At 46.2% G+C, this 15,633-nt stretch overlaps 1 long non-coding RNA gene across 1 annotated transcript in view; it reads left to right on the forward strand.

The window, feature by feature from the left end:
* The window catches only part of LOC142830023 (uncharacterized), an 81,169-nt gene that overhangs the window by 1,008 nt on the left and 64,528 nt on the right, over window positions 1-15,633 (forward strand). The window lies entirely within an intron of this gene.

A 15,633-nucleotide genomic window follows, 5' to 3' on the forward strand; every position in this document is an offset into this window, starting at 1 on the left:
GACCTTTCCTTTGGTAGCAATGTTTGTCTGTATGCTTTAAAGTTTGACCACATACAGGGGAAAAGCTCCTTCTTAGAGTGCTTTATAGAGTGGATTTGTTTAAATCAGCTATCTAAATTACCAATTTTAATCCTGGTTTTAAAAGTAAGCAAGAAACTTTGATTAAATGTTCAGTTTTGGTCATGTTTTGTATTTGTACTTTTAAAATATTTTCCTAAGGAAGAAATAATCGAGGAAGCAATAAAACACATTTTCCACCTAAATACAGTGACGCTTTTAGCTAATATTACTTGTGGTATTTTTAGCTAATATGAAAGATACAATATATTTATATGCATTTAATTAAGCAATTCTGTTGCTTAGCTTACACTTATTCATATTCTTAATTTTTACTTTTTAAATTATTCTAGCCAATGGTGAATGTTGTATTTCTTACTAAGGGCATGTCTACACTATAGAGAAGAGTGACTCTCTGGAGTTTAATCTTCTAGCATTCGATTTAGCAGATCTACAGGAGACCTCCAAATCGAATGCTGAGAGCAGCCCTCATTGGCAGGGCTCGCCGTGGCGCGCTGTCCAGCGTTTTGCGCATGCGTAGATCGTTCTGTGTATGCGCAGATCACCCAAACCTGGCTCTTCCAGGATGTAATCTACTTGCCACGGGTGAGTAGATTACATAGATTGTCGAGCCCTGCTCATTGGCATCTATAATTGCCTGGATCACTTCTAGAGCCCTTTTAAATATTGGCATCACTGTAGCTATCTTCCAATTATTAGATACAGAAGCTGATTTAAAGGATAGGTTACAAACCAGTTAATAGTTCTGCAATTTCACATTTGGGTTCTTTCAGAACTCTTGGGTGAATGCCATCTGGTTCTGGTGACTTGTTACTGTTAAGTATTTATCAGTTTGTCCCAAAACCTCCTCTAATGACACCTCAACCTGGGACAATTCCTAAGTCCAGTTATAATTATCTCTTGGACCATATCCTGTGCTTCACTTAGGACTAAATCAAGAATTGTTCTCACTTTGTTGATCACAGAGCCAGTGGCTCCAAGAAGTAGTCATTTAAGGTATCAAGAAACTTTATCTCTGCATATTGTCCTGAGGTGATGTGTAATTCTGGGAATAGTTTAAATCCTTCACTATTATTGAGGCTTTTATTTTGATAGCCACTCTAATCTCCCTTAGCATTTCATAGTCACTGTCACTATCTTGGTCAGGTGGTCGATAACATATCCCTACTGCTATACAGGCAGTCCCTGACTTACGCGGATCTGACTTATGTCGGATCCGCACTTACGAACGGGGCTTTTCTTGCCCCGGAGCTCACGGGCGGCGGGTCGCCTCCCGTGTCCTCCAGGGCGAGAAAAGCTTCTCCCGGTCTCACTTCTCCTGGGTGGCTTTGCTTCTGTCCCCCTGGTCTGCTGGGGGGGGGGGGGGTCCAGCAGCTTTGCTGGACCCCCCCAGCAGACTAGGGAGACCAGGAGAAGCTTTTCTCACCCCGGAGGACACTTTCTCACCCCGGAGGACACGAGAAAAGCCCCGTTCGTAAGTTATTTTAAGAGGAATAAGGGATCTTCTGGAAAAGGCTTTATTTTCCGAAAGATCCCATCTAGACTGGTGCTTTTCTCCGGCAAAGCCCCAAGCCGGAAAAAAGCAGCAGCCATGCTCATGCAAATGCCGCGGGGGATATTTAAATCCCCCGCGGCATTTGCAATTCCGACTTGTCTCATTGGCACCCTTTTCCGGAAAAGGGATGCTAATGTAGACACAGCCGTTGTATTTTAATAATTTGAGAATTTTGAGCTTTGTGGAGGGAGCTGAGAAGGGGAAACACCTGGAATTATTTCCCTAATTTCTTTCAGAGATTCTGGATTTACAAGAGGATTATGCCTTTGTAAATGGGCATAAAAGTCCCTTGCCTGTAGGTGTGTGTCTGCAGATAAACCAAGAACCAGTATTGTCTATTTCCTGAAATGTATTGTTAACAAGTTTGTTATGTAGAAAACTAGGGAGAAGAGAACTCTGATGTGCTTTGAATGTTAATATTATGATTTTTCAGGCTCTCACTAGATGTGTTGAGTGCAGCTTTCCCTTTAATAATGAAAGAAGCATAGCAAGAAAGCCCTATATTCTATATGGAGTTTTCAGCCATGTCTCTCATAAATTACTGAGAGGAGACAATAATTGGTAAAAGCCTCAAAGGGTAGAGGGCTCCAACAAGATTAGCTGCCTTCTCTCTCTGTATGCTTGTTTTTAAAAGATTGACACTTGTGATCTCTAATGAACTCCTAACAAATTTAACTATCCTGAACTAATGGCCCATGGATTAAATTTCACTCCTTATTTCCTTTTTTGCTGTTGGGTTCCTAGAATTCTAAATGTCTAATGTGCTCTCATTTGTAAACCCATGGGAGAAAGTGCTGCAATTTACCTTTGCAAAGAGAGCACAGAAGATCCTCATCTGTCCAAGATTGCATCCTATTCTTTTCTAGCTCTTTAGGGATAATCTATTAAGTGCCATAATCCAATTCATGTCTTTTTTTTTTCCTTTGAACACTCCTCCGTAGCTAAAATGCGCTGTTTAAATTATACGAGGGTCGCTATCTAAGGAGGAGGACTTGAGATTCTTGATCTTCGGCTGCTTCATTGTCAGGAAGCCCAGCTCCCTCAATGTAAAATCCAGCACATATTATGCAGGAACTACCCAGTAGTAGCTAGACTGGGTACTACCAGAATCTAGGAGTAAGGTTTTTTAATGAACAGAATGGATTCCTAGCATTTAATATTTCTTCTCTGGTGCTATATCCACAAACCCATTCCCTAGTCAATACAGAGGGTGGCAGTGATACCCTGGGGTGGCCACATTGGACAAATGGATTCTTTGAGTGTACCGATTTCCCGAAAATGCTGTTCCAAAGCTTTTGGTCAGCTAGTCATCATGTAGCATGCAATCAGTGGCTTTCCGTGCATACAAAATTAATGTCTGCTATGCTCTGCATGTTTAAATTTGATTATTTTTTCCTTTGCCACCATCTTCTCATCACTCCTCTCCTTCCTCCCTTCCCACATTGAGTTGCTCACAGCCAGTGTTGATAAGATGTCCAATGTTAAGAAAATATATTGGAGGTATACACCGGGGCTGTGTCTAGACTGGCCAGTTTTTTCCGGAAAATCAGCCACTTTTCCAGAAAAACTTGCCAGCTGTCGACACTGGCTGCTTGAATTTCTGCAAAAGCACTGACTTCCTACTGTAAGAAATCAGTGCTTTTTGCGGAAATACTATGTTGCTCCCGTTCGTGCAAAAGTCCCTTTTGCACAAAAGTTTTGCGCAAAAGGGCCAGTGCAGACAGCTGAGATTTGTTTTGCGCAAAAAAGCCCCGATCGCGAAAAAGGCGATCGGGGCTTTCTTGCACAAAAGCGCATCTAGATTGGCCCCAGACGCTTTTCTGCAAAAAGTGCTTTTGCGGAAAAGTCCATGCCAATCTAGACGCTCTTTTCCGAAAATGCTTTTAACGGAAAACTTTTCTGTTAAAAGCATTTCCGGAAAATCATGCCAATCTAGACGTAGCCCAGGGTTGTTAACAGGTAACTGGTTACCCAGTAAGCATCTTTAATGAGTGATACTTGCTGGGTAACAGCTACCCAATACCCAGGGAGCAGCCTCCTACCCATAGCCCACTGAAGGCAGAGAGCTGCTCCAGCACTACCAAACCCCCGTGCAGGGCTGCTGATTCTCAGCTCACATGGGCTGAGAGCCGGCAGCCCCCCAAGGGGCAGAGAGTAACAGCTCCTTGTGAGGCTGCTAATTCTGGCTGCTAGCTTTGCCAGACCCATGCGGGGCCAGAAGGAGTCAGGCTGGAGCAGCCCCACCCCCCACACTTGCCCCGTTTAATCAGTTAACCGGTTAAATTTAACATTTACCTAGTTAACTAATTAAATGGGATTAAACATCTCTGTATGGCCTGGTATGGTATTGATTGAACCTCTCTGTTAAAAGATACCCTGCAGATATTGTCTCAGTCCTTGTCTTCTGGTCCAAGACTTGTTGTGCATTATGTTGTGGTGCATATGTGCCAACTCCATGGGTGCTCCAGCTCCAGAGGACCCTCAGAGATAAAATGGTGGGTACTCAGTCCTCCCTGGCAGCCAAGCTTCCCCTTCTCCTCTTTCCCCACAGCACCTCTCACCCACTGGCGGGCCCACTGATCAGTTCCTCCCCTTCCCTCTCAGTGCCTCCCACCTGCGGCGAACAGCTATTTCATGCATGCAGGATTCTCCAGGAGGGAGAGGGAGGGGCAAGGATGGAATGCATTGAGGTTGATTAGGCCTCCAGTGGAGTATTGTTTCCAATTCTGGGCACCACATTTCAGGAAAGATGGAGAAATTGGAGAAGGGCCAGAGAAAAGTAACAAAAATGATTAAAGGATTAGAAACAGGCCCTATGCAGAGGGAGTGTCAAGAGTGTAAACGCACCCCCCACTGTGGTCTTCCTGAGCCCAGTCCAACATAGCTGCATGCCGGCTCCTGCAACGATGACCCTCATGCCTGCTCCTGTCCCCCGCCTCACCCACAGCCCAGCTGACCTGAGCACTAGCTTCCTGCCTCCCCCCTCAGTCCAGATGAGCCACGTGCCAGCTCCCTGCCTGTCCCCTGCCCAGATGAGCTGCATGCCAGCACCTGGTCCCCTCTTGCAGCCCAAACCTGTTTGGCCCCCAAACCTGAAGGGGGAGAAAAGGTTTATTTGAACTTAAGAAATCGATGAGTTGGGATTTTTTTCAAAATTTGAATAAAAATGTTTGAGTAGACCAAAATTAATTTTCTTCAAGTTTTTTATTTTCTTCTGGTCGTTTTGGGTGTGTTTCACATGGGTATGCAAGACTGGATATTAATTTGGTCAAATTTCAGTAATGAAAACAAGCTCTGCTACACTCCAAACTTTTCCAGGGACCACCTTCACACTTGAAAAGTAATACTAACTTTACCTCAGCAAATAATTTTAAAATAGCTTTGTAACCAGAGTGGCAGACATTTTAATAAGGAAAGCTATAAGTTTCTCCCTAATATTTTTTTACATGTCTTGATGATCTTCAGAATTACTCTCACTATGAAATGCTACAGAACATTCATTTAAAAAATACTAATGGGGATAAAATCATCATTGAGCTATGGAGTTTCATGGTCTAATTCCTTAGCTGAAGTCAAGAGCAAATGGTCAAAAAGTCATTTATGATCTGATGGTTGTTCAGTCATGCACTCTTGTGGAATGAGATGGTGGTCTCAATTCACTTCCCAGTGCACATGTCTATATCAAACATGCCAACTCTATATTTCCATCTTGCACACATCACTGGAAACACCACATGAACTTCCTCTCATGAGTCTGAGGGTTGTATTTTAAGTGGTCTACCTTTCACAAGAAATAAATATAGGAAAGTTCTCTTCCTGAAGAGAGCTAATAGGTCAAAGAGTACCTTCTGCCCTATATCAGGCAGTGCTGACTGGTCCCAGTTTGGAGGAAACAGTGGGTTTGAAGTAGGTTAGTAGTTTCCAGTTGTCTGTTTTCAAACAAAAGAAATGACTAGCAATGAGCTTATGGAACATCCACACTGATTATCCCTCCCCAGAGCGCCAATCAGCTCTACACACCGTCATGAAGACGCAAGCCACATTATCCTAAATTGACAACTAATGTCACCAAGATAAAAAAGGTGCTCATGCATACAACAGTGCCAAGCCATAATTTCACTGCAACAAAAACTGGAATATTTTGGAATATTGTTTTTCATTTATGAAATTCCAGCAAGATCCCAGAAGGAAATATCTAGAAAACCTTTATTACTATATAAATATTTTTAGTATATTAAAATCATTTTACCAATCAGTTTCCACTCAAATTTTTCATTAACCTCTTACCAGCACTCATTGCATAAAACTCCTATATATTTTAAAAAATTGCAGTCTGCATTTACCAAAAAAAAGGACCCCCCCTCCCCCGCAGAAATTCCTGCGTATGGGCCAGAGAATACATGACCTTTTAGGGAAGACTGAAAGAACTGGGTTTGTTTAGTTTGGAAAAGAGAAGACTGAGAAGGGTCATAACAGCTTTTAAGTACCTAAAAGGGTGTTGCAAAACTATTCTCCTTAATGTTTGATAGGACAGGAAGCAATGGGCTTACACCGTGACAAGGGAGGTTAAAGCTGAAAATTAGGAAAAACTTCCTAACTCTCTCAAGCTCTCCATTTCTTTATCGGTGACCATAACTACCATTTGCAAACTCTGTAGAACAGTGGTTCCCAATCATTTTTATACTGGGTATCGGCAAACCCATTCATAAACTTTTGGTGGCCTGATAACATTTTATTTGCATATGCATTATGGTAATTCAATTTAAGTGGTCACATGTTGTTTTACATTGCTTAGGTACACACACAAAATCACACATCCCTGTTCCCCCTCACCCTCCTTATCTGGCCCCACCCCCTTCAGGCCCCTTCCAACACCCCTCAAGGCTGGTTCCCCTCACCCCGCACATGCTATGAGCTGGTGGCAGCTTCCCTAGGCCCTGGGCATGGATCGCAGACAGCTTTGCTGGGAACATCCTGGGGACAAACCCTCCCCCTACAATCCCAGGGTACCGGGGGCCCTGCTCCCAGTGAGGAGGGGATGAGAGGGGAGGCATTTCTTACCTGCCTCACAAGCACTGCCTGCACTAGGGTAGGGACTAGGCCAGGCAGGGGCTAGCCAGGCTGAGGATGCTGCCCTGGGAAAGGCTCCTGGGGGGCGGTGTGCCTGGCCCTGCTGAAGATTGTCCCTCCCAGCTGCAGCCTGAGCTCCAAGGGCCAGTAGCAGTCCCCACTGGGACTCAGATCTGGCCCAGAGTCCACATGAGCAGCGGCTGTAAATCACTTTCTGCTGATGGGCCTCAGCTAGTGATCACTTCCCCCAGCTCCTGCTGTTGCTGCTGGATCCTAGTGTGACCCCTGCCATGCTGCAAAGTGCTGTGGCCCAACAGCCAGCGGTTTGTGGCCCAGCATTGGTCTGCAGACTGGCGGTTGGGAGCCAATGCTCTAGAGTAGCTGTTTTTTCATCTTCTTGTTTGAGGCTCCTGAAAAGATCCCCTTTTTCATGTGTTTTACCCACTGATCCCAATGTTCATTCCAAGTCCCATAATGGCATCAAGTCCCACAAGGACGCTTTCCAAGTTTTAAAATTAAATTTTCTAACCCTGTCTACCTAACTCTCCCTTTTATGTTGTCTTTCCTTTTTTATCTACTGTATTCCTGAGTCCTACATTCCTAAGGTAGCTCATGACTAACACAGGAAGAAGGTGATGATCCTACTTCATACCCGTCTGCCAACTGCTGGATTTCTAGTAGTATCAATCATGCTCTTCCTGTTGACCTCTCCTGCTTGGCCCACCAAATCTGTTACCCTTCCAAGGATTTCACTATGCTATGGTAATCAGTTTTAGGAATTTCCCAAGGGCAAGGCATCTCCATCCAACAAGCAGTTCAAACACACAACACCTTTTATTAACATCTGGACTATTGCATCCAGTTCTGCCCCCCCCCCCCCCCCCAGAAAGGATGTGGACGCATTGGAGAGAGGCCAGCGGAGGGAAACCAAAATGATTAGGGGTTTGGAGCGCTTGACCTGTGAGGAGAGGCTGAGGGATTTGGGCTTATTTAGTCTGCAGAAGAGAAGAGTGAGGGCGGATTTGATAGCAGCCTTCAACTTCCTGAAGGGAGGTTCCAAAGAGGATGGAGAGAGGCTGTTCCCAGTAGTGACGAATGGCAGAACAAGGAGAAATGGTCTCATGTTACAGTGGGGGAGGTCTAGGTTGGATATTAGGAAAAACTATTTTGCTGGAAGTGTGGTGAAGCACTGGAGTGGGTTATCTAGGGAGGTGGTGAAATCTTTATCCCTAGAGGTTTTTAAGTGCCATCTTGACAAAGCCCTGGCTGGGATGATTTAGTTGGGGTTGGTCCTGCTATGGGCAGAAGGCTGGATTCAATGACCTCCTGAGGTCTATTCCAGCCCTAGGTTTTTATGATTCTAACACAGAAATCTTTATTGCATACGTTAGATGCCAATCACTATTATATACAATCAAAGGTGATGCTGATTGTGCACTTCTGATGGCCAATCATCCATGGGTCATTTGGAGAAAATGATTTGTGACAGTGGCTCTTGTTAGCAGTTTTAATCAACATCTTCTCTTACTGAGCATCTTCCTTCTCTCTCTTTTTCTTGTTTCTTTGCTCTTATTTATCTTTGTTAAGACTTTGGATGTGTGCCATCATTATGGTTAAGTACTTGCTGCTGCACTCAGTGCCATGACCTGCTATCTTATCACTGTCATTTTTCACAGAATTTGGGGTTTTATTCTGCACCAACTTGATGTCTGTGTGATCTGCCCATTTTCAGTTAATGGAGGTAAGGGTTTCCAAATGGAGTAACTTTTGTTTTATGCTATCCAGGAGCAGCCCTAGACAAGCTGCCAGCAACTGGCGCCCTAGGTGAAATGCGTGATCGGCACACGATCGGCCCCCCCCGCCTCCAAAGCCTTCAATGTCCGTTTATTTTGGTGCCTTAGGCAACCACCTAGTTCACCTATATTGACGGGCCACCACTGACGCTATCTACAGCTGTCCATTAATAAACAATTTGAACAATTTCATTCCAATTATATTCAACTGATTTAATGACTGATGCAGATGATTTAGGTGACGTTCAAAAATTGATCATTGTCACAGCTTTTAAAGGCTTTGGGTGCCCACTGCAAAGTACCAGGCACAGATGGGCATATCATTTAATTTCATAAAGCAAATTCTGAGACCCTAACACCAGGTTATTGGGAATATACAGTGCAGCCAGGAAAAATAGAACGCCCCTTCACGCTTTAGGGAAGTTGTCATTTCAGTGCCAAATCTGGTAAATATCCCAGGCCATATGGTAGCTATAGGCTAGTTTTTCCCTTATCAAATGTGACACCAAAATATTAACTAAAGTCTTTGCAGACAGGCTTGACAAGATCCTATGTCAAATTATTCAAGTCAAGTAGTTTGTGTTTCTCTCACAGACATGGATCTGACAATTTGCAGCAGCTGAGTGACAGAGGAGCTTTGAGACAACAGAATAGCAATGAGCAGCCTCAGCTAATGAGTAGGCTGCATGAGTGACCCTCCTTCATGTCAGTGGCTGAAAGATTGCTGTAACCCAAATGGTCTGCCAGGATAAGGTAGTTTTGCTAACTGCTCTTACATACCTAGAATTGATGGGGTACACCATTTGAAACATAGCAGCACTTTGATTGGCTGAAGAGGGAACATATGGCTTTCAGTCACGATAGTGTGCAATCAGCATGCTCCTCAATTCAGGTACCCTTGCTTTACACATATGCCACTTTAGTAATATTGGTAGGAAAAAATGTGTGGATGGAAACCAGCAGAATCTGCCAACTCTAGAGTGGGCAAAGGTGAACTAACTGTCTTGCAGGGCAGACATAGAGCCCTGATGAGCAGTATGTGGTCCACAGACCACAAGTTGCCCACCTCTGAAATAGAAGGAGCTCTTGCTGCCATTACCTTGGATGCAGAGGAGGCTATTTATTACATATGCCTGCTGAATTTAGATTTGGTATTCACTTTATTTCCTGGACTGTGAGTTCCTCTTCCAGGGGGAATATCAATGGCACTATTTCAGAACCACTCCTGCTTACAGGAGAATGAGTCAGGAATGGGTGGTGGGTGAAGCTGCCGCTTGGGGAAGCAAGTTCCCCAGTCCACCTCCTCTGCCTGAGGCCCTGCCCATACTCCGCTCCTGTTCCATCCCAAGCCCTGCCACCACTCGGGCCAGGCCCTGCTCTTCCTCCCTTCCTCCCCCCCACCACCACAGTCTCCCTCTTCTCTTCTATCCCACTCCTTGCTCTTTCCCTTCCTGCCATATACCTCAACCCAAATGAAGCAAATTATATTTGAAAAACCCCCCTGCTGCTTAGCATTTTCTTTCTCAAGAAATTGTACCATGTTTTTCACGGCATGCCAGATGGTGAATACTGGACATGCAGAAGGTACTTAATTAAGAGCACTAAACTTGGGAATAAAAAAATGTCAGTCACAGGTGTTTTATATACCATGAAAGTTCTCAGATTTATTCGCAAAAACTTTGAATACAACATTAAATGTTCCGAAATACATAATGCAGCTCTTTTCTGTTTTACATTTTAATTGAGTTGATTCTATATTTTAAGTATATTAAATCTTAAGCCTTCATAAAGTAATCATTCCAAATTACTACATATTTAACTTTCTGAAACAAAGACATTATTTTAAATTACAGGCAGTCCCCGACTTACGCGGATCCGACTTATGTCGGATCCACAGTTACGAATGGGGCTGCCCCGGAGGACACGGACTGCGGGACTTCGCGGTCCTGCTGCCTGTGTACTCCGGGGCTTTCTCCGCGTCTCCCTGGTCTACAGACCAGGAAGATGCGGAGCAAAGCCACGGGGGGGCTCAGGCAGCGAGGCAGCCCAGGCGCGCCTGGGCTGCTCCGCTGCTGGCTGCCCCGAGGCTTTGCAAAGCCGCGGGGGGGCTCGGGCAGCGAGGCAACCCAGGCGCGCCTGGGCTGCTCCGCTGCCGGCTTCCCCGAGGCTTTGCAAAGCCTCGGGGAAGCCGGCAGCGGGACAGCCCAGACGCCCCATGGCTGTCCCGCTGCTGGCGTCCTCAGAGGCTTTGCTCTCCGTCTCCCTGGCAGACCAGGGAGACTGGGAGCAAAGCCGCAGAGGACCCAGGTGGCGGGACCGCAGTGCATCTCGGTCCGCCGCCAGCATCTTCCTGGTCTGCTGGGGTGGGGGGGGGGCGCAGCTAGTACACCCCCCCCCTCCCCAGCAGACTAGGCTTTTCTCCAGCCGCCTGTGGCAGAGCAGCTGGGGCGCTGCCGGTTGGTCCTGCAGCGCCGCTCTGGGCGCTACTGGACCAACCCGGCAGCACCCCAGCTGCTCTGCCCCAGGGAGGCCAGGCGGAGAGGCAGGGGGCTGATGTGCACCAGTTGGTGCCAGGCAGCCTCCAGCCATTGCTGGCAAGCTTGCAGCAGCAAGTCCACAAACTGCACCAGAAACTGCAGGGTGAGCTCTGGCTCCATGTTGCCACCTGCAGCGGCATCCCCAAAGGGAAGCGCCAACACAGACGGGAGCAGAGAAAAACGCTTTGCTGTCCCTCAGCGAGGTAGGCAAGCAAGCGGAAAAGCTGAGAACCGGCTGTCCAGGGGGGTCCCTTTAAGCACGAGCCTCAGACAGCAGCCACACAAAGCAACTACTGACCTGATGCCCTGCCAGAACTGGTTTCAGCCGCCCTTAAATGTGCCCCTGCGTCCAATCGGTGTGGACACGCTAGTTTGAATTAGCAAAACGCTAATTTGAACTAGTTTTAAGTCTGGATGCGCTAATTTGAATTAGCTTAGTTTGAATTAGTTAATTTGAACTAAGTTATTTCGAATTAGCGCTGTAGTGTAGACATACCCTGAGTCTCCAGGCTGCTTCCCACCCCTCATGGTCATGACAGTGGGTCACTGGACACTTTCTTCCATTAGAAAAGGGCACCAAGAGCGGAGAGTGCTTCAGTTTGTTTGGAAAGAAAAACCTCCGTGAAAGCTGGAGATCCCAGCCAAAATGGGACAATCTTGGAATGAGACAAAATTTGTCAAACAGTTTGAACTCCAAAAAATATTTGACATTTTGCTTCCATAGTAAAACTTGAAAACAGATGATTTTACCTATTTTCAGATATTGCTATGATAATGCTGTGGTTGCCCTCTGGATCAATCTCTCTCTCTGTCTCTCTCTCGTGCGCGCATGCGTGCGCAGAACTGTAAATATACTCCAGGAGGCTTGAAGACTCTTCCCACACAATGCTGGAAATGAGCCAAAGTCAAATGCTGTATTTTATAATTGCAATTGTGAAGTGTATCTCATTCCAGTTCCATGTATGATTAATAATTGGATTGCTCATATATTGGACATGAAAGAAACTGCCACCTGGGTGATGAAAGAATGACTTATTTTCCTGTTTCTTGTTTTGTTTGAGAGTCTTTATAAAGAGCAGTATGTCATCCAATATATAAAGTCATCTGCTAACTTTAAAAAAAAAAAGAGTAGTTAAGAGGAGGAAATGTAGGCTAATCTGCTTTCCTTTATGAAGTAACATGATTTTGGATTGTTCATTTTAAAAGGAAAAATTCCTTTTGAAGAACAATTTCCCATGGTTTTCAACTATTGCATGTTACAATGTAATGACTCCTCCCCCCCCCCCCCACACACACACACTTTTCTCTGTAATTCTAACCAAGAAACAAAGGAATGGCCCTACCAGATCTGTGTTATGTCTAATATAGTATACTGCCTCTGACAGTGGCTAATAACAGATGTTTCAGGAGAAGGTGCAAGAAACCCCATAGCGAACAATAGTGGAATAACTAGCTTTCAGGTACCATTTCACTCTGGTATCAACAATAATAGTTTTTATCCATCCATAATTTTGTCAGCTTCTGTTCAGCATTTGTGGTTAAGACACATCTCTTTTAACCTCTGCCTCAATGTCTCTGCCAACAGAGAGGAGCAGCATCGGCACTGCTCAAGTTGCTTATGTACACATGAAGTTTTGATGACTTCATATTTCAATGCATTTTTCAGAATGTTACTGCTTTGTTGTCTTAGTATTTATTGTAAGTCCAAGAAGACAATACCAATTTTCTAAGACAACAAAGGTGTTACTTTGTCTGGAGTGGTGTATGACCATGAACCTCAGGGAGATTGTCAATATTTAAGGCAGAGACAGTGAACTGGTTATATGTTCTATAATTAGGTTTTGCCAACCCAGTAACAAGTGTGAACTCTGAAAACACTGAAACAGTCTAACCACAGAACCACAGACAGTCCTCATGAGTATTCCAGATTTGCTTGCCAAGCTACACTTAGTGATAGTTGGTTGTTACTTACCAAAGACCACAAAATGTTCCATTTATCCAAGTCCTAAGAGACCATCCAGTGATTTGTCCCTCCTGACATACCAGAGTCTGGAGGGATGGTGCCAGCAGAGAGGGTCAGCATGTGAAGCCACCTACCTGCCCCTGACCCCAGCTTCTAGGGACCACAGGGGCATGTTAGCCACATCCTGGAGTGGTGTGAGGCCAGCGCAGGCAAGAAATCTGCCTTAGCCTTGCTGTGCTGCCAACTGGGAACCATCCATGGTAAGTGCTTCCAGGCAGAAGGCCACACCCCAACCTCCTACCAGAGCCAGCATCCCATTACCCTCTCCAGCCCTGCATAACCACTGTACCCTGAACACTATTCTGTATCCCGTGCCCCAGCCCTGAGCCCCCTCCCAGAGCCAGCTCACCAAACCTCCTCCTTCATCCCAACCCCTTTCTGCACCCTGATCCCTTTCCCAGATCCAGCACCCCTCATTCCCTCCTGCAGCCCAAAATTCTGCCTCAACCTAGAGGCCCCTCTTGAAAACAAACATCATCCCAGTACTTGCACTCCAGTACCCTACCCCAGATTCAGCTCAGAGCCCCAGGCCAGAGCCTGCACCTTCTCCTGAACCTCAACCCTCTGTCCCAGGTTAGTGAACAGGAGTGAGGATGGGGGGGGGGAGTGAGTATGGAGAGAAGAGGGGATGGAGTGAGTGAGGCTGTGTTTCAGGGAAGGGGGAGGACCTCAGGAAAGGGATGGGTTAGATATTGGGTTGTCCTTAAATTCGAAAAGTGATCCTGGGTGTAAAAAAGATTGGAGACCACTGTCCTAGACTATGTGTTTTCTGGATACTTTAGCCAGGAGGTATAGGCTAACTTACACCTGCTTGCAGCTCTGCCTTATACAAAGCGCCAGAGCTTTAGACTGAGTGTTTGCCGGCTGCTTTACCCAGGAGGATTAAGCTAAGCTTGCTTTGTGCTCCTCCTCACCCAAAGAACCAGAGCCTTGGAATGTTAATTTGTGTTTGCCACAGTAGGAGGTTGTAGGCTAAAGACTGCATGTTGCCGTGGACATGAGCCCAAATGCTTTTACTTGACGCAACAAGGTAGGGTTGCCACTCGTCCCATGTGAGAGCAAGAGATCACTACATTTGATGGAGAATGCTGGCATTTTCCCTCCCCTGAGACAAGAGAACAAACCTAGGATAGAATTAGATTGAGCCCCTCTTCCCCGACCCTGCTCTGAGAATGATGGAGGTCAAGAAACTGATCAAATGGCTCACTGAGAGGCAACAGCAGTTGGCATTGCTCTAGCAGTAGCAACAGCTACTGGGATGGCTAGCAAATCAGTAAGGGTACGTCTACACTAGCCCCCTAGATTGATCTAGGGAGGCTAATGAGGGTGACCAGAATTGCAAATCAAGTCCAGGATTTAAATATCCCACACTTGATTTGCATGTTCCCTGCTGGTCACCATTTTAGAAATTGACTAGCCCGAAGAAACTGCCCGCGTCTACATGTGGCAGTGAAACGGGCTTCCGATTTAAAGCCCCTAATTTGAATTAAGTGGTAAACCTCATTGCAGGAGGAATACCACCTAATTTGATTTAGGGCTTTAAATCAGAACTCCATTTCACTGCCGCGTGTAGACGCGGGCAGTTACTTCGGGCTAGTCAATTTCTAAAATGGAGACTGGCCGGGAGCATGCAAATCAAGCCCTAGACTGATCTAGGGGGCTAGTGTAGACCCAGAGGTCTTCCTTATTACCATTTGAGGGCTGACTTGGTTGCTAAGTGACTCCTGGAGTAATAAACCGCCTTAGAGCAATGGGTTACCTTATTGGCCCTGTATTTGACAGGCTGTGCCCAGACTGCCTACCGGGGGCTCTCAGCAGGGGAGGCCCAAGACAATGGGCAGTTGAAGCCCATTGGCACACTCAAGATCACACCAGACATTCTGGTGGCAATGTCAGGAGAAGAGCTGCCCACCCGGGGCCAGACTGAGGCCTGTAATTAGCTAGCAAGCTAGTTAGGCTACTGTTTTTTGTTTTGTTTTGTCAGTGGAAAATTGTGCAATGTTTTACAGGTTGGATGATGACATAACCTCCTGCCAATGTCTGTCACTAAGCTCGGAAATGTTATCAAGCGTCCATCCTGAAACATGGTGGTGCCTACCCCTGGATGGGAGCAGTCTGGGCCCCCTCTGGGACTGTGGGGGAGGCAACAGTGCATGGACTAGCACATCCACTGGTGTTGGGGAGAGGTATTGGCAGGGCAGGCAGGCTCCCTACCCAACTCCTCCCAGCACCTGAGAAGGGAAGACTAGTCCTTCCCTCCAGTCCTAGTTCCATGTGCTGCCCCCACTCTGCGCCCCCCTCCCGCCCAAACATTGGCTCTGCAGCTACCACTGGCCGGGAACTACAGTCATTAAGAGCTGCTGGGTTGATGCCTGCTGGCAGAGGCAGTGTGGAGAGCTCAGAGCTGTGGGGAGGGACATGCTGCTCCCAGGGAGCCCCCCATTGTAAGTGCCACCCAAAGCCCTCACCCTCTCCTGTGCTCCAACCCCCAGTCTCCTCCCACACCCAAACTCCTGCTGCTACTGCAGGGTGGGCTGGTTTTGAATGTGCTTTGCCACCACAGTCAGCTTTTTTTTG

Source organism: Pelodiscus sinensis, chromosome 1, assembly GCF_052426305.1.
Source record: "Pelodiscus sinensis isolate ZL-2025 chromosome 1, ASM5242630v1, whole genome shotgun sequence".
NCBI classification, from domain to species: Eukaryota; Metazoa; Chordata; order Testudines; family Trionychidae; genus Pelodiscus; species Pelodiscus sinensis.